The following is a 16608-nucleotide window of genomic DNA, read 5'->3' on the forward strand; positions in this document are numbered from 1 at the left end:
TTGAAACAATCAAATAATAGCTGCTACATGCTTAGATTGAATAGCACTTATGTGCTTGGGATCAGAATAATTCTACCAGTCTGTTCAAATTTCCTCCTTTATCATGAAATCATGCATAAATCACATTATTGATTAGAAAAGCATTGCCTTTCTTCTCATACTATATGTAGTTTTAAATTAAAATCTCAGTACAGACGCACAAAAAAGAGAAGAAAAATTAAAGTGAGTTTATACCCCGAAGCCAACAGTCCGGAAGAAAAATGGTTGCTTCTAGGTTAACAAAAATAAGAATGCAAAATATTGTAAAACTTGTATGAAAAAACACTTGCAAACTCTCTGCAAATACATTACATATATTTAGTCTTAAATGTTTAATATTTTTTCTTATGTGTTCAGGCTTTATCCTACACAATGATAACTTCAGCCTTTCTTACCAATATTCTCAGGAATAAAATAATAATATTCTGGAAATTATTTGGATAATGCTTAGCAAAATAAAATGTAATAAATAGAAAATACTGTCTGAACAATGCTTTTTTGAAAGTACTATCAATGAGAATGAAAATGCTCTCCGTTTGAAAAGAGAAGTTAGAAGACAAAGTAAGCTTTATTTTTAGTCATACATAATTTATTCAGAAAATGTTTGCACTTGTATTTTGAGGAAAGTGGCCTGATTTTCATGGAAGTAAAAGCCACAGTCTCAATGATTTGAGGAGGTACAGGGCATTCAAAATAGCCTTGTTTCTGCCTAAAAGTAAATCTATGTTCCCAATATTTTATTAAAAGTAAAATTTGGTCACTTCTATATGTAACCCCACCCAGGGAGAATGAATCTGAAAGAATTTGTGAGAACTCACAGAAAAAAGGAAGGCTATTGGTCATGGAAGAGCAGGTATTAAAATGTCAAAGGCCCTGTTTCAGCCCCATTGCTTATTCTTGACTCTAAGAACAGTTTTCAGATGATAAAAACACTTTTCTTATATGTGTAAGTACATGTTGCTACATTTGCTTGAAGTGGCATTTAAGGCCTCTATTAAGGAGCTGAATTATGTGAACTCCATTTATTCTTTTGTCCTCTTCTCTGGATGCTGTTATGTAAAGTAAAGATTTCTAATAGCCAAAATTCAAAATGCTTACCGTCTTCTCGGATATTTCTGCCAGTGGATGCTCGTGCATTATGTTGCATTTTCATAACACCAGATGAGACCCAGCAAGTGCATGGCTTTACATGCTGGCTCAGAATCAACAGTTATGAACAGGACCTAGGCCTTCTAGGCCTTATAAGGTATATCTGCATGGACATGAGGAACTCATGTTAGCAGTGGGATTATAGCCCTAGTTTCTGTGTTCAAAAATGCTCTTTTTTTTCTGTCTTTTTTTTTCTTCAGCATTAAGACAAAGATCTTAAAGGTAAAAATTGCAGAATCTGAATTGGAATCTAGTTTATTCCTTAATGCTCTGTTCTGTAGCTATTTCATGCACAGGATGTACACTGGAGCAGGTGGAATACCGCATTGGTGGAAGCCAATACAGAATCTGAAGGTAAGGAGGAAATTCTTGAGTGCAGATGATTCTTGCCCATCATTAGTGTCTTCTGACTCTGAACAATGAAAGCTGTCTCTCTCCTGTCATCACCAGTGACATCCAGGTGGTTAGAAATTAAATCCTTCACTAGCTGTTGTGGCTACAACTATTCCTTTTAAAATTGGTAAATATTAAAAATATATACCTATAAATATATAGGTGTACTATATTGGGATATCTTTCACTTTAGGCCAAGAAACATACATAATTATTAAGTAACTATTAGATTACTATTAGTTTAATTTTGTATGTTATATTATTACCTGAGTGTCATAATTTTTACAATATTTAAGGGAAATAAATTCAGCTGAACACACAAAACCTGACAGCCATGTCATCTCCAAGCCATGATCAGAGTGCCTGCTTGACTACTCTGCTAGCTCTGAGATTGCTGTAGGCCCCAAACAACTGCTGGATAGGTGTTAATTAATCTAATTACATCACATAACCAATTAAAGTGTAGTGAAACAGAGCTCTGGCAGTCAATCCTGTGTTCACAATGCAATGTTCACAATGCTTGAATTAGCCCCTATAGCCAGAATAAAAGAGATGGGGCTTGAATTCTCAAATTCTTCTCAAATTCAAAATTAGCCTAATCTCTATTCTGCTTTGTGTCTTCAATTCATTCTAAATGTGTTCGTAGAAATACTGTTTAATTTGTATTGTAGCAGTGTCCTGAAAGCACCTCTGTTGCTAGAGCTTCTTTGGACAGTTAATGATCAGTATGTATGAGGGAAGTTCTTTGCTCTAAAGCACTTATACTCTAGATGCGTCAACAATAACCTTTACAATAATTATGAGTGTAAAACTGGTGGTCCACAGATTAGCTGTTGCTATTCATTCAGATACTTAGACTTTCAAGTGGGGTTGATAGCAGTAGCAGCTACCTTGCACAATTAATAGGGAGCATGTTTTTAAATATTTTGTTTTATTGGTACTAAAGTTGACTACAGTAGACAGAGTGAGACAGGAAGAAAAGGTAATTTATAAGCAACATTGATTGTCATTTGCTAATTTATGAGGTCTTCCCTTTTGAGTCTTAATAGCGGACTCTTAAATGAGGGAAGTTGCCTATAAAGTATATGATCGGAGTATTTTTAATTTCTGTTTGAAATGGACCTGAAATTAAATCTGCGTCCTCATTATGTGGCAAATAGAAAATTGAATTTTACCTAGAAATGAAAACAGACTTGGGAGTAACTGGTGTATCTTGATTAGTAATTTCCTTTCTTCATTTTTGAGATTTATTTCTTATTTTCTCTGTGTCATTGCTACATTTATTGAGCGCTTTATAATTTTATTTTTCACTGAACCAGTAAGCCTGTTTCCTATTGTCCACCTTTAGTGAGTGTCTTCCTTTCTCTTGGATGTTTCATTCTATTTCCTTTCTTAAAAACCTTCCCTTCTTCTTTCGTTCTTCATCTTTCTTACTATTTTCAGCATTATCTTTCTCTTTTCTTTGATAAAGTTGGTTTGCTATTTATCTCCCTTTGTTTTCCTTGTTTTTTTCCATTGGGTTCCTGGTAGTTCTGATTCTTCTTGTCTACTCAATTGCTTCTGATTGCTTTCTTTTTATTATTTCACCTCCTCTTGCATCAATACTATCTCCCTCCTTGTTCTGAACTGCATGGCTACTCATAATATTAAATAATGACCTTTTGTAATTGTAGATTTCTTTGAAATACTACTTCAGCAAGCTGCTATTTTTCCAGGATGTTTTTTTCTATATTTATTAGTGACAAAGAACTGGGATTTGTGAGGGCTGGGTCATTTCCTTGTGCCTGGTACTGATGAAATGAGAATTTGGTGAAAAAATTCCCTTTTGTATTAGTCTTACTGTGGTCAATACTGTGTTTTGCTCTCCCATTTTTCTATAGCCCAGATCTTCAAGGTGATGAAAATGAGTACAACAGAATAGATCCACTGTATCTTGCAGGGATGGAAACATAATAGGCCTTTAGAGGAAGGTTTTATTGCTTGTTCATACTGTTTCAATTATAGAATAGTGGGAAATCAGACTGTCCCTTTTTTCATCATATGTGTGTTCCAAAAAACTTAATGCTATTCATGTGTCATCTTTGTTACGGAAATGAGCGTAATATTTCCAACTGAGAGTAATTAGAGCTAATTGTTAATTGTCAATTATTATGGGGTTGTATTATTGTCATTCCTACCCTAAGGCTCTACCCTGAATCTTAGATTTTATATGAAGTGTTTGTCTCTTTGAGCATAGAAATCTATTTTTGAAGTTTAGTGCTCATTTATTTATTTTGTAAGAAGTTGTATGCAATGTTTTCACAGAGATGCAAACCTCGCTAGTGAATTCCTGTAAAATCCTACCTTCACTTATAACAATGGAAAATATTTGCCTATTTCCTCATGCCAGTAGTTGTTAGCATATTTTTTTTCATAGACAGAAAAAATCAGTATGAATTTTCCATATCTTTTTCCCCCAGAAACTCTCTTCAGGCTGATTAAGTCCTTGAGATTTTAAATGTGATGGATTTATTTGTAATAAACAGGTGTATATCTATGCTGATCAGTCTTTCTTCACTAGCTCCTTGTCAGTGTCTGGATTGTTCCCATGAGATAGGAAGGATTTAAGTTGATTAAAACACCTGATACTATAATACTAGCTTAACATTTAAAAATAAATGAAGAAAAACAATCATCACTTCTATGTTTAGTAGATTCTATACTCATCTCTATTAATATATTTGAAAATAAAAAAAGCTAAAGCTACAAGCATTAATTTTTAGGAGAGGGAAAAAAAAGTAGTCAAAACTATATGACCAGCTATGGAAGTCTGAAATTTTCTTCAGAATAATGTAATTAATGTTAGTTTTCGATAACTTCAACAAATGCTGTGGAGATAGGTAATAGATATACTTAGATATTTTCTGACTGACCAGAAGTCTGTTTGCTGGTCAACAGAGCTCAAATGAACAATCGCAAGGTTATCACTTCCTTATCTCAGGCATTAGGCATTTTTTTTACTATGAGGGGTGTCTGTATTTCTTCCTCCCATCCCCAGCTTTACAGTGATCCCATGATGATGATGCTCCAACTTCAGGATAAGACTGTGAGGCATTATGAGCCAGGGTTCATTTATGCAGCCCTTTGAACATATGGAGTTTTATTTGCATGAGGATAACTGTTACAGCTGGTCTCAGTCCAGTTCTTAGTGGACAGGTGTCTGCAGTCCATAATACCAATGACAGTGCTTAATAAGCCATAACAGTAGTCTCAGCAAGAAGACCAAGGATGTATTTAATGCAGAAAGTGGACTCATTGACCGGTTCATAGAAACTCAGATGCATATGATCGTGCCATGCTTGGTTTATGGTTCAGGTGTAGTTTTTTTCTGTTGGGTTTCCATCCAGGTTTTTTCCGTGCCACTGCAATAATTTTTGGTTTAATCAATGGTAGCTGCATTGCACTTTCAGAGCTTCAGTGTAAAAATGGCAAATTGTATACTGTATGTAAGTTTAGGTTTCTTGATCTTTCACATATGCTGTAAAATATGGTCTTTTAAAAGGATCTCTCTTCTTGAAATAAGATATATCAATACTCCCCTCTCCCCCAAACCCCAGTATTCAAATGCACAATAAGCTACCTATATGATCTTGTTTATTGTCTGTAATGTATTGATGGAGGGAAAAAAAGCGTCGTATGAATCACACAATAAGTTAATAGGTTTTGTCAATATACATCTTTCACTTAAATGAGCCAGCATGTAAATTAGCAGTCCACACGTGAAATTTTGTAGGATGACAGATGGTCTCTTCTACCCCTGGATAATTAAGTCCCATCCTCTGGAATCACAGGCAACCGTGCAACTGATACCTGGTGCACTCCCATCCCAGCAGCGCGTAGAGCTGCTGCAGCAAGAGACTGAAAGGGCCGATAGGGGAAGAGATGAAGAATATAGCTAGACAGAATAAGTTTGACATTTTCAATGCCCTACCGCCCTGCAGTAGGTGTCTGGCTTGAAATGCACCAGTTTCTCTCACCTAAGAACGTGGTGTGTTCGTGTGTTCTGATTTTTATTGATTTTGATCTAAAATTTTTCATAACGTGAATTGTTGTAGCATTCAGAAATATGTGCTTGCTGGTACTGCTTTGTGCACTCTTGTAGTGTGAGTGTATGTGTGTGCGGCGTGTGTGTGTGTACGTGCGTGTGTGTGTGTGTTTAGAGATACATTTCAATACTCTTTTTTTCTTGCTGCATTTTCAGTTAATATTACTGTCTAGTGGCCTGTATTGAATTACTCTTTGGTATTCATACCTCAGATACTGAAATTGGTGAGGCTATTAGCATGGGTAAAATATAGGTGTATGATTAAATGTTTAGAAGGTAAATGAAATATTTTAACAAAAATGACTATCTCTGAGCTTGTTCTGCAAGTCCTGAAATTATGAGTTTTCCAAATAAAAGGCCAAATTCCAAAAACCTTTATTTCTGCAGGATGAAATTCTTCCCTGTATTATATCTTCCCTCTTTAGCTTTCGATGTTAGGTACTTATGCTTTTTATGGAGTGCTTTGTAATTTTGTCTCCTTAGAGTGAAACTGGGAAGGAAAAAAAAAAAAAAAAGACAGACTTTGTATTTATCAGAAAACCACTGAGAAAGAACAAAAAACCAAAGTTTTGAGGACTAAAGTGTACCCTAAATCATGCCCCAGCAGGAAGGTATCCGTTTCCAGCCAGATATTCAATGTCCAAAACACTCTCCTGAAGTAGATACCTAAAAGCAGGATTGTTCTTTGAAGGGACTGTAGAGGTTTTCCTCTTTTATGCAAAATACTTTAAACTTCTGTAAGGGTATGAGAGAGCAACTGAACTGTAGTTCCTTGCTTTTAAACCCATACAGTAGAGAAAAAAAGGTCAGGATTCCTTGAGATGGAGGGAAAGGAAATCTACAATCAAAGGTTTAAATTCAGAGCCTAATATTTAAAACTGTCATCTGAGAGGGGACTTGCAGGGCTCCATTCCCACCCATATCTTATTGTGTCTTTTTTTATTCAGTGATTGTTTATTGTAAACTACATTTTAAAAAGTACTGTCAGAATAACCAAACCGCAATGTCCCCATTCACAAATGAGCGCTCAAAGTACTACGCTAAAGAGTCATCAATGTTTTTACTTGCCCACCCTGACTCCTACTACTGAATCCTCTTACAGAGAGATGGAGAGTGTTCCTTTTGCAGAACAGAACAAGTGTTTATAGTACTGTTGAGCCTTCTCCTTGGATATCTGCGTTTTGCTACTGTTAGACATGTGCATGAATTAAACCAAGATAGTCTGCATGTTATTTTATAGAACAGATATGTGGAACACCTTTTGCCTTGCCTTCTCGCTTTTCTTCTCTACCCCTCTCTGTGTATTTCAAAGAAAGGTCTGCATCTCTCTTTTTTAAGCAGTTCAATGTGATAGATTTATAGAACCTGACGTAGCTTAAGCACTAAGTTATGCAGCCCTATCAAGATTAAAGGTTGCCAGGAATGCCTAGAAATGAAACATTAGACACGTGGAGATCTTAAGGCACATATCTGAGGTGTCAAGTCAATTTAGGCACCTCTAGGCTTAAGTGGCAGCTGAACAAGGGTTTTCAGAGCATGGATTCCTTTTTTTAATCACATTTTAAGTGATGAAATCCTATTTTTAGATTTAGCACAGTATCAAGGATTTATGTAATGCATAGTTGTTGTTTATCCATTAACAGTAATAAGAATAAAAGCAATAATGACTGCATCCCATTCTACTATTTGGATAATTTGACCCTGAGCCCACAAATATTTGGTTTCTTGCTCTGCTAGGAAAAAGATTCAGTCCATTTTTATGTCCTTTTTAGTTTTTTCTCCAAATTGTATTGAATCTGTGGAAGTGGAATTCTTGATAATACAGAAATTTATAGTCAGTATGTCTGTATGAGCTTAAAAAGCCCACGCCTGGGTTTCATTCAGGGTTCTCCTGTTGATTATTTCTGACCCGATACATCTCTTAGAAAATACTAAAATTAATCAGGATTATATATTAGCAGCATTGAATTTGATAGGATTACATTGGTAATCCTAAAATGTAAACTGCCTGTTAAAGATGTACAATATAATGTACAAATTCTCAGCTGAAATATCGGTGTCACTCTGGCCACAGCAGCACAGAGCTTAGCAGCATAATGAGTTTTATATTGCCCTGTGCAGTTTAGTGTCATAACCTGGACTAAATAATTTAAAATGTGCATTAAAATAAAGCGGCTCTGCCATGTGCTTCAGTCTGACTAATGCTATCTAGTATAAACTAACTTGAATTTCTTTAAAAATGCACTTTAAAATACACCTCCCACTAATACTTGGTTTTGTTTTGGAGTTGCCTTCTGTGCTCCACCCGTGGCCTTCTCCTACTGCAGTGTGAGTGTTGTGGGTCTGAGGGACAGCGAAACACCAGCAGGGATATTTTCAGTACAGTGACCACATCAATGGCAGTGGAAATGAGTTGCAGTTAAAATATCCTTTCTTCCCCTTCTGCTTTCTCCACTCCCAAAATGAACTCCTTAAGTTCTTATGAAGCATTTCATTTTATTCTATTAGTATTTGTTGTTTCACTTGATACGTCTTTTATTCTTACTCTTATGATGATGATGCTATTTTTGCGAGAAGAAAAAGTTTATAAAGAACTCAGTTGCACTGGGTTTTCTTCTGTTTCTTTTGCTTGTTCCTGGTTTTGGCCCCTGGTGGATGTTCCAGGTCTCAGAAACGCATGCAATTACTGTAACTGCCAAAACAAGTGCTGCCTTGATAGAAAGGAGAAAACGTCTGCTCTTACCACGACTGAAAGGTAATTACGTAGCTAAATAAGGGAAATGAGAACAACAATGCAGAGAATACTGAAAAATAAGTAGGACATTAACTGCAATTCTATGTGGAACAGCAATTCTGTGGAAATGCCTGCTTTAGACTCAGAAACGGTGCTCCTAGATCGTGATTGCGGTTTGATTTATACCAGTGTAAATCAGGAGCAACTGCTACGATGGAGTCAGTGGCATTACAAGAGTGTAAAACAAATGTGACTTGTGTATGCACTTTGGATTATCCCCAGTTTTACCATTAGTCAAGCAAGAGGGTGAGCAGCGCCTGTGGAAAGCAGGCCTGTGCTCTGCAGGCGGTGCGGCGGCGCGGTGGTCGGCTGCCCTCGTTGCTGCCTACCGTGGTGGCAGTTTCTGCAGACGTGGAACAGTCCCATGGGTTAGAAGCAAAGCACGTCCTTATTTGAGTTATGTGACTAGAAAAAGAAAAATGTAAAATATACTTATTAAAGGTATCAGACAAGCATCATTTTAAAAGAAAACTTCTTTTGACATGAAGGAGGAAATATTAAGGTGTCAAACTATATATTTAAATGGCAGCTATTTGGAGTTCTTTAAGGGCTTTGGAGGGCTTTAAGAGCTTAAGGGACAAGCACAGCAACTGAAAGGGGACGCTAATTAATATATTTTCCATGGGAATGTGAGGTTTCTTGTATGAGGAACATTAGTATCACCTGCATGGAAGGTGTACAGAATATAAGTAGCAGATGCACACATTTAGTAGTTGTATGAAAAAATAATTATCCAAAAGATGGGAGAATTTTCCAGGTTTTTTATAAATACTGTTTTTGAGACCTTCACTCCTGCTGCTAAACCAACCTGATACTGTTTTGTTTTGGTTTTTTTTCAATCTTGGCTTTGTCAGTATTTCTCATCTTGACTGAGATTTCTGACTTGCACTAGTTTTTGTGTATACCATAACTCTGTGGTAATGTACGAGCAATTCCATTTGAATTATGTTAAGTGACTTTGGACTTGCATTGAATTTAGGCATCTGTGTCCTTTTTCAAATCTTGGACCTGTAAGTATTTTATTTATGGCAATGCTGGGCATTTAGGATTTCTGCTGAGTTGGTTATTTTTTCACCTAGAGAAGCTTCTGTTAGTTCATCTGTGATTTACTGGGTATATAGAAGTTGTACATTTTTAAAAGTACTACCACCAACAAAACAAAAGAGGGCATGGGGAAGGAAGTGCTAACAAGCTAAGATATGGATTCCTATGCAAGTGTATACAACTGAATTTTTGTGCCCAAATGCGGTGTTGCCCTCATTGAAATCAGTAGCAGTATTGGACTAGTAATCAGCTTTTAGTGCATGCCATGCTGCTATCTGATAAAGGCCTTAGGCCTCAGTTTTGGACCCGTGTATCTGTTGATGTAAATTGTAGACCCCATGATTGAAGCATACAGCAGCCAAATAATTAGTTACTTTTCTTAGGATTGATATATTCTACCCTTGATGCCCGCTGTTGATCCAAGCTTGGAAATAGCTGAAAAAAATAAATAAATCTTGTTAGACTAATGAAAACTTTCAAGCTATCTTTGTCATTTCCAGACTAACAAGCAAAGTGAACTTTTATAAGTGACTTTAGACTGTTAGCTGCCAGTGTTTTTTGTATTAATTGAATAGTTGTCTATTATTCCTCACTACTTTTGCAGACTGAGGTTTCAACTGCTTTGGAAACATCCACCAGAAGAGTCTTTTTAGTATTTCCCTCCTGGGGTGCAGGAGACAGGAACTGGTGCCTAGAGGCGCCATGATATAGTAGGAAACAGTAAATTTGCTTTTGAAAATATTTGCTAAAAATGAAGATTGAGGAGTAGGTTTATAATAAATACATTTTAGTTATTATATTTTGGAAAGAGGCATGTAGTAGGTACATGCTGTTTCTGTTTGGAGCTGGATATTGCTGTGAATGACAGACTACATTGTAAGTGGTATTTCCTACAAAGCCCCCTCCCCACCCCAGCAGGAAGTGGCATTCTGTTCCAGCGACAGTGTGGATGGTCTCAAAAAATGCTTAGCAGTAATCTAAATCATATTAAACAGAGAAAATAATTGATAAGATAAATTAGATGTTCCAAATGAACATGTTCCTTTTGGTATAAGTTTTTGTTGATAAAGGAATGAAAAGCAATTGTGCTAGGCTTTTTACATCTCTTGCCACATTGTACCTGATTTATTCAAAAATTATAATTTCAATTTTTTTTCACCACATATAAAATGTGCTGCGGGTGCCCCCCTAAGGCCGCTATGGAACCCCATAAGGTATCTTTCCTTTTTAACTTAACCTATTAATATTTTCAGGGAATAATGAAGAACAGCATACAACCATTTGTGCACACGCTCTCTCTCTCTCACTCTCGCTCTTTACCTAGCTTGTTTTCCTTGCATTATTTTGTACTGTAGCAGCAAATGTTCCACTGAGGCCTAAATAACTAGATAAATAATTTACCAGTTTGAGTGCTTCATTGTTCAATGCTATCGTGAGATTTAAATGATTCAAGAACCACCTCTGAAAATGTATGTCTGCAAAATTTTTATGAAGAAATAGATATTTGCAATATTATAATGTTTGTACACATGCAGAGGTAATCTTTCTAGAAGAGAATGCCAAACCCCCGGCAGCTGTCCGGAATCGGTGAACACTAGTTGTTCTTTCCGTAACTTGTGGCCTGAGCCATTTACATCAATTGACTGTTGCAAGCTCTGTTGGATAACGTTTGTTGACATAGTCTAGTTAAAGCAAATAAAATGATTTACTGGAGCACGTACAACAGGAGTAGTTTCATCTTTTGTGTGAATGTAGCTCTACTCTAGATATTTTTCTAAGTTTATCTGTTTAGTGTCATTTAATTCAAACAGGTTATGGCCTTGACCTTTCATACTTGCTGGTTTAGTGAAGAAATGGAAATGGTGGTGCAGACTTCAGAACTGGAGCTTGGAGTTTCAGAAATTGCTCAAACTTGTGTTATACTACAACTACAATTAAAGTTATAACCTTGGATGCCATAAAATGCATCAGAGAGCCATTGCTTCAACCCCAGCTTACCAGCAAAATTTCTCTCTGTGCTGGACTAATTTCCAGAAGGGCCTCTTCTGCCAGTATTGCAAAATTGACTGAACACGGGATGAGGAGGACACGAAAACTCATTTTCAGAATTCTTGTCCTAGCAGTAATTTGCTGACTTATTAGGATGACATCTGCAATAGTGAAATGACTTCATCAGAATTTTTCTCTGTCTTAGTGCCAAGCATATTCAATGCAGGGACCCTGCACTGTTTTGCACTGTTCAAAATTGGTTTTATGAAGAGTGGCTTTTCAAAACTTCGTTAAAACTTGCATGGTCATTCAGTCATGTCCAGTACTTCCAGTTGGTGGTCATGACTTAAAAAGCTTAATCTAGGCTGAATTTACGGTAATTATTTTAGAATAACAATCTGCATAGACAGCTGGCTCCCCTGGTATTTGTTTTGAGGATTATGAACAGGGAGAAAGGATCTACCTTAAGGTTTCCTTAAACTTTTTTTCCTCTGGTATCTGTTTGACTCATTTCAGGAGGATCGATTAACTAATAAATGTCACAAATTGCCATAAATATGTGAACAAGTCATAGTGCTTGTCCCCAGAATCCACAGAAGATTTTCCAGTTCATTACTTTCATAAACAATATTCTATAAAATGTGTGATATTCAAGATAGAATAAAAGTATAAATTTGATATTCCTGTTTGATGCAGGAAAGCTATATCTAGAACTTTGCTCTTTAAATATGCTCAGTTTATTGCAACAGGTTTCAAAAAGTTGGAGCAATGTGAGTTTCATCTAAAAGCTACTATTAAATTTCTCATTAATCTCTCATACAGAGGGAGGAAAAAAAATTATACAAAAGTACTTGACTTTTAAAGTCACTCGGGCTTTTAAAATCACTTTTATAAAATGTAATCATTCCCTTGTGCATCCTCTTTTTCATACATTCAGAATAATTTTTAGAAAATGTTTCCCTTTCATTTTCTTATAACTTTGATCGCTATGAATATTTTGTACATCATATGGTGGGAATTGCCATCAATTTTAGATTTTACCATTCATTTCAAAATACTCTCACGCTCAATTTCAGTTGGCATTAATTAGGCCTTTAGGATAATTTTTGTACTTTAATAATAAGCCAGAATACTTGTTTTTTAAATTATATGTGAGCTTTGGAAGGTTACAGTATTTTATGATTGTTTTAAGGAAAGCTTTGCAAGTCTTCTAACGTACTTGTGAATTTACCTGGAAAGTGAGTTGAGGGAAAACACTTGTGATTTTCTTATCGATACTTGTGATGGTTTCTAATGATTCCGAAACATATGTGCTCAATTTACAAGTTAGAAATTTCTTTAAACTGCAGATCCTATAAACTCTTCTTGCATATGAAAATTAAGCCACGTTCTCTGCGTGCTATAGCTTTATCAGGAATTTTAAAAGTTCTGGTTTAAAATCCTCACTACCTATAATCGCTAAGATTTGTCCTAAGAATTTGCAGGGGAACATCTGTCCGGTAGAAAGTAACCATTATTGCACAGGCATTCTTCGAGATAGTTCCTCACTTGATAGACCTTGCTGGGAATGGAAGGAAGCAGACGGGAAAGGGAGATTCTGCTTAACATGCTGTTTAAGCAAGACAGCTATAAGGTAGAAATAGTAACAGCTAGAAATCCTAGTCTATCTGCTAATATGATTTTGATTTGCTAAAACTATGTATTTTTAATCTGTGACAATATCAGATTGCCAAACAAGCTTTCTTTCCTTTCTTTCTTTCGGTATCTTTAAGAATGCAAAGATTGCAAAATTTGGGGGGAATTCAGCCAGCTTAAATACTTGCTCATTTTGACATTGTTCAGCAAACTCTCTCTTTTTGTCCACTAGTCTGCTAGGGCCTGTTCTTTCCACTGTGCTGCAACACTTCCTACTGTTCCAACTGATGCATTGAGGCTTTTAGTTTGTTTTTTTTGATCTTTGCCAAAGACTAAGTGTTAGTCTCCGTAAGAAGTAAATGTGATTTTGGCCTATTTGCAAGAATACAACCAGGAATGCCATTGACAGGATTTATTTTCTGTCTTTGCATCTTCTTCGCCAGTGAAACAAGAGAAATTTATGCTGCAATGAGAAAAAATACCTGGGCCTTTCCACATCATCTCCACAAGAATCAGACGGATTTCAGGTTTATGAAAGAGGCTGGGGAACCAGAAACTGAACTGCAATCATTAAGCACCATTAGCAATTAACTTTTTCGTATGAAAAGCACGAGGAAAAAACATGTAACTGTAAATTCTTATTTATTGCAATTGATGGAGTTTTTCTCCTGAAGCTTTGATTGGAGGTTAATATAAGTTGGTATGTAGGCACCTACTTTCAGAAGTGATACAAGAGATTATGTGCTGTTGAAAGTCAAAGGGACTTTGGGCCCTACACTGCCAGCTGACGTTTCAAATTTTCATCCCTTGAACTAAGTCTTACAGAGTCTTCTTAAAATCTCTGTATTCTGCTTCTGCTCTGATAGTATCTGCTGGCAACGAGGTGCACACATTGTTGACTTCAGAGGAGCTTTCTACGATTCACTATTGCCTTGTTTTCTGCAACATAAGAACCAAACTGTTGGCTGTTTTCTATTAATATTTTTCTGAACAACTGTCAAGTTTCTCTTGGGGGTTAAAATACTTGCTCATTTATTTGATTCTGTTGCTGGTTTTTTTGTTCTTTGAAAGTAGTGTGATGGCATTATTCTCAAAATATTTTTAAGAGTGCTAGATCAAGCTTGCATGCTCATTAGTATCAATGGTTAACAGATTTTTTTCTTCAGTAAAGCAAAGTTATATTTTACTGTCTGATTTACAAGAGGTTTCCATTTGTTTAACCTAATTGCATTTTCTTTTAACAAAAACAATCAAATTTGTACACTACATCTAATGCCCAGTCTAAGGTTACCTTGTCCTTGCTAAAGATAGTACAGATCTTAGAGTGGTTTACTTGTGCAGGGCATCCCAGAGTCATCCTAATTTAAGATCCTTTCTATTAACCTTTTGATCTGGGTGGATAAAGGGTAAGCTAATTTTTCCTTTTATTGTCTTTTCCATGAGCTTGCTTTCTCTTCATAAGTGAAAGAAGAAATGGAAGTTTCTAGTGTAATTTCTTCAGTAGTTATTAATAATTGAATGTTCTTTGCTCTCATCAACAGCAACAGAAGTTCTTAAAAAAATTTTGATAATAATGAATTGGTGAATCTTTGAACAAACAGCTAATCAATTCATTAGAAATGTTCTTCATAAATATTGACTCACTTTAAAAAAAGTTTATATGGAAGTATTTAACTAAATCAATTTAATGATCTATTGCACTAAAAAATTAGGTTTTCCCTCCTCAGAAAGAACAGAAAGGGTTTTTTTTACCTGTTAATAGAAAACTTCTGATGAAAAGAAACACATTATACTATTTTCAGTTGAAGATTTTTTTATAGATTTTGCTAATTGAAATTTTTGATTCACTGTTTCAGTATCCAAAATAAATGTCAACATTTTTCATTTCAATTTTCTACAAGTAAAAAGTTCATTTTTCAGAACCAAAATTTAAAAATATCATCTCAAACATTCTTCATTCTTTAATTCAAGTTGTCCGCCCTTTAGACCTCTATCTGTGTCACACACTCATTAAAAAATGCAAGGTGGGAATTTAGGTGGCTTGTGACTATCAGAAAGTGGAGTTGTCATACTTTGAAAAATGAGTTTGCCAGCTGCTCTTCACATCTGCATTACTACTAGGTGATATTGTTTGCCTATAAATAGGAAGTTAAGTAGCTTGGTACTTGTAGTGCAAAGTAAAGGTGCTCCTAAATTGCTTTTCTTAAAGAACCATATGATGGCGAATGTGTTGATGGACTTTCATCTTGGTTTATTGTACAGCTGAGGTGATGAGGAAGGGATTAGTAAAGAAATTCATGTGTTTAGATCTTGTAAAAGCCAGGAAGGGGGTATAGACTGCTCTGACTTTCACGACTGCGTTGTTGAATGGTACCACAAGGATTTTGTCTGGGCATCATGGTGCAGGTGGTCTACAGGGAATGTATACTCATTTTGTGTAAAGAAGCAGTTCCCTACTTTGGAACTAAATGAAATGTCTTGGAGTAAAAAAACTGTGTTTGCTGTTGGACTGTCTGGACAGGAACTTCATTTAACTAAAATATGAGCTTCTCAAAGAAGTAGGTGAAGTCACAGTGTGTTTTTGTTCATGGGCAACCAGCTGGAAGGTAGCTACAGTGAAAATTCCTTTCCATTTGGATACTGGTGTTTAGCTGTTACCTCAGTGAAGATCCTTGATATGCTGAAGCAGAAGGTGTTTACATGGGTTGACTTCATAGGACTTTTAAAGCTATCTAGCTTCATGCCTCCATCAATTTCCATGAAAGATACCTGAGTGGCTAGCATTGCTGAAAGCTGAGCAAGTACATCAAAAGATTTTAGGAAACTATTATTTCAAAATCTTGGCTCAAACTGCTATGGGGTCTGTTGTACTAAAATTCAGTTTGTAGGATGTACACTCTTAAAAGAGGCTGTGAAGATGGTGTTTAAAACAGATCTATGTTTAAAACACCATGTTCACAGTCTCTGGAAATTGCAACTTTGCTGCTGAGTAGAGCATTGCATTAAGCAAACAATTGCATCAATCTTTGAGCTAGGCAGTATTCAATTGCTAATTGCTTGATCTGAAAATTATTTCCAGGTTATGTTCCCCATACTGAAATTATAATCCAGAATACAGCATTGATTACAAAAAATATTGAATTAATATTTCACAAAGTTCACATTTATAAAATTTTGCCCGAGTATTATCATATAACAGAGTAATTCAGCTATCTGTAACCACCTATAACTATTGCATAAATGAATACAGAAAGTGAAAGTAATTAAACAAATAAAATGAAAAAGGTGGGGTTTTCTTAAATAGAACAGAAACATAAAATAGTTTGTGTAAGAGAGAGGGTAGCAGGTGTAGGAATGGGCAGCAGTCATTTGTCAACATAAGAAAACCATAATGGTAGCATCAAGAAGAAAATTATGCTAATGAAAAAGTCATGCCTCATGGTACCATTATTACTTGCCTGTGTTACATGAATGATAATGA

Source organism: Apteryx mantelli, chromosome 8 (genome assembly GCF_036417845.1).
Source record: "Apteryx mantelli isolate bAptMan1 chromosome 8, bAptMan1.hap1, whole genome shotgun sequence".
NCBI classification, from domain to species: Eukaryota; Metazoa; Chordata; class Aves; order Apterygiformes; family Apterygidae; genus Apteryx; species Apteryx mantelli.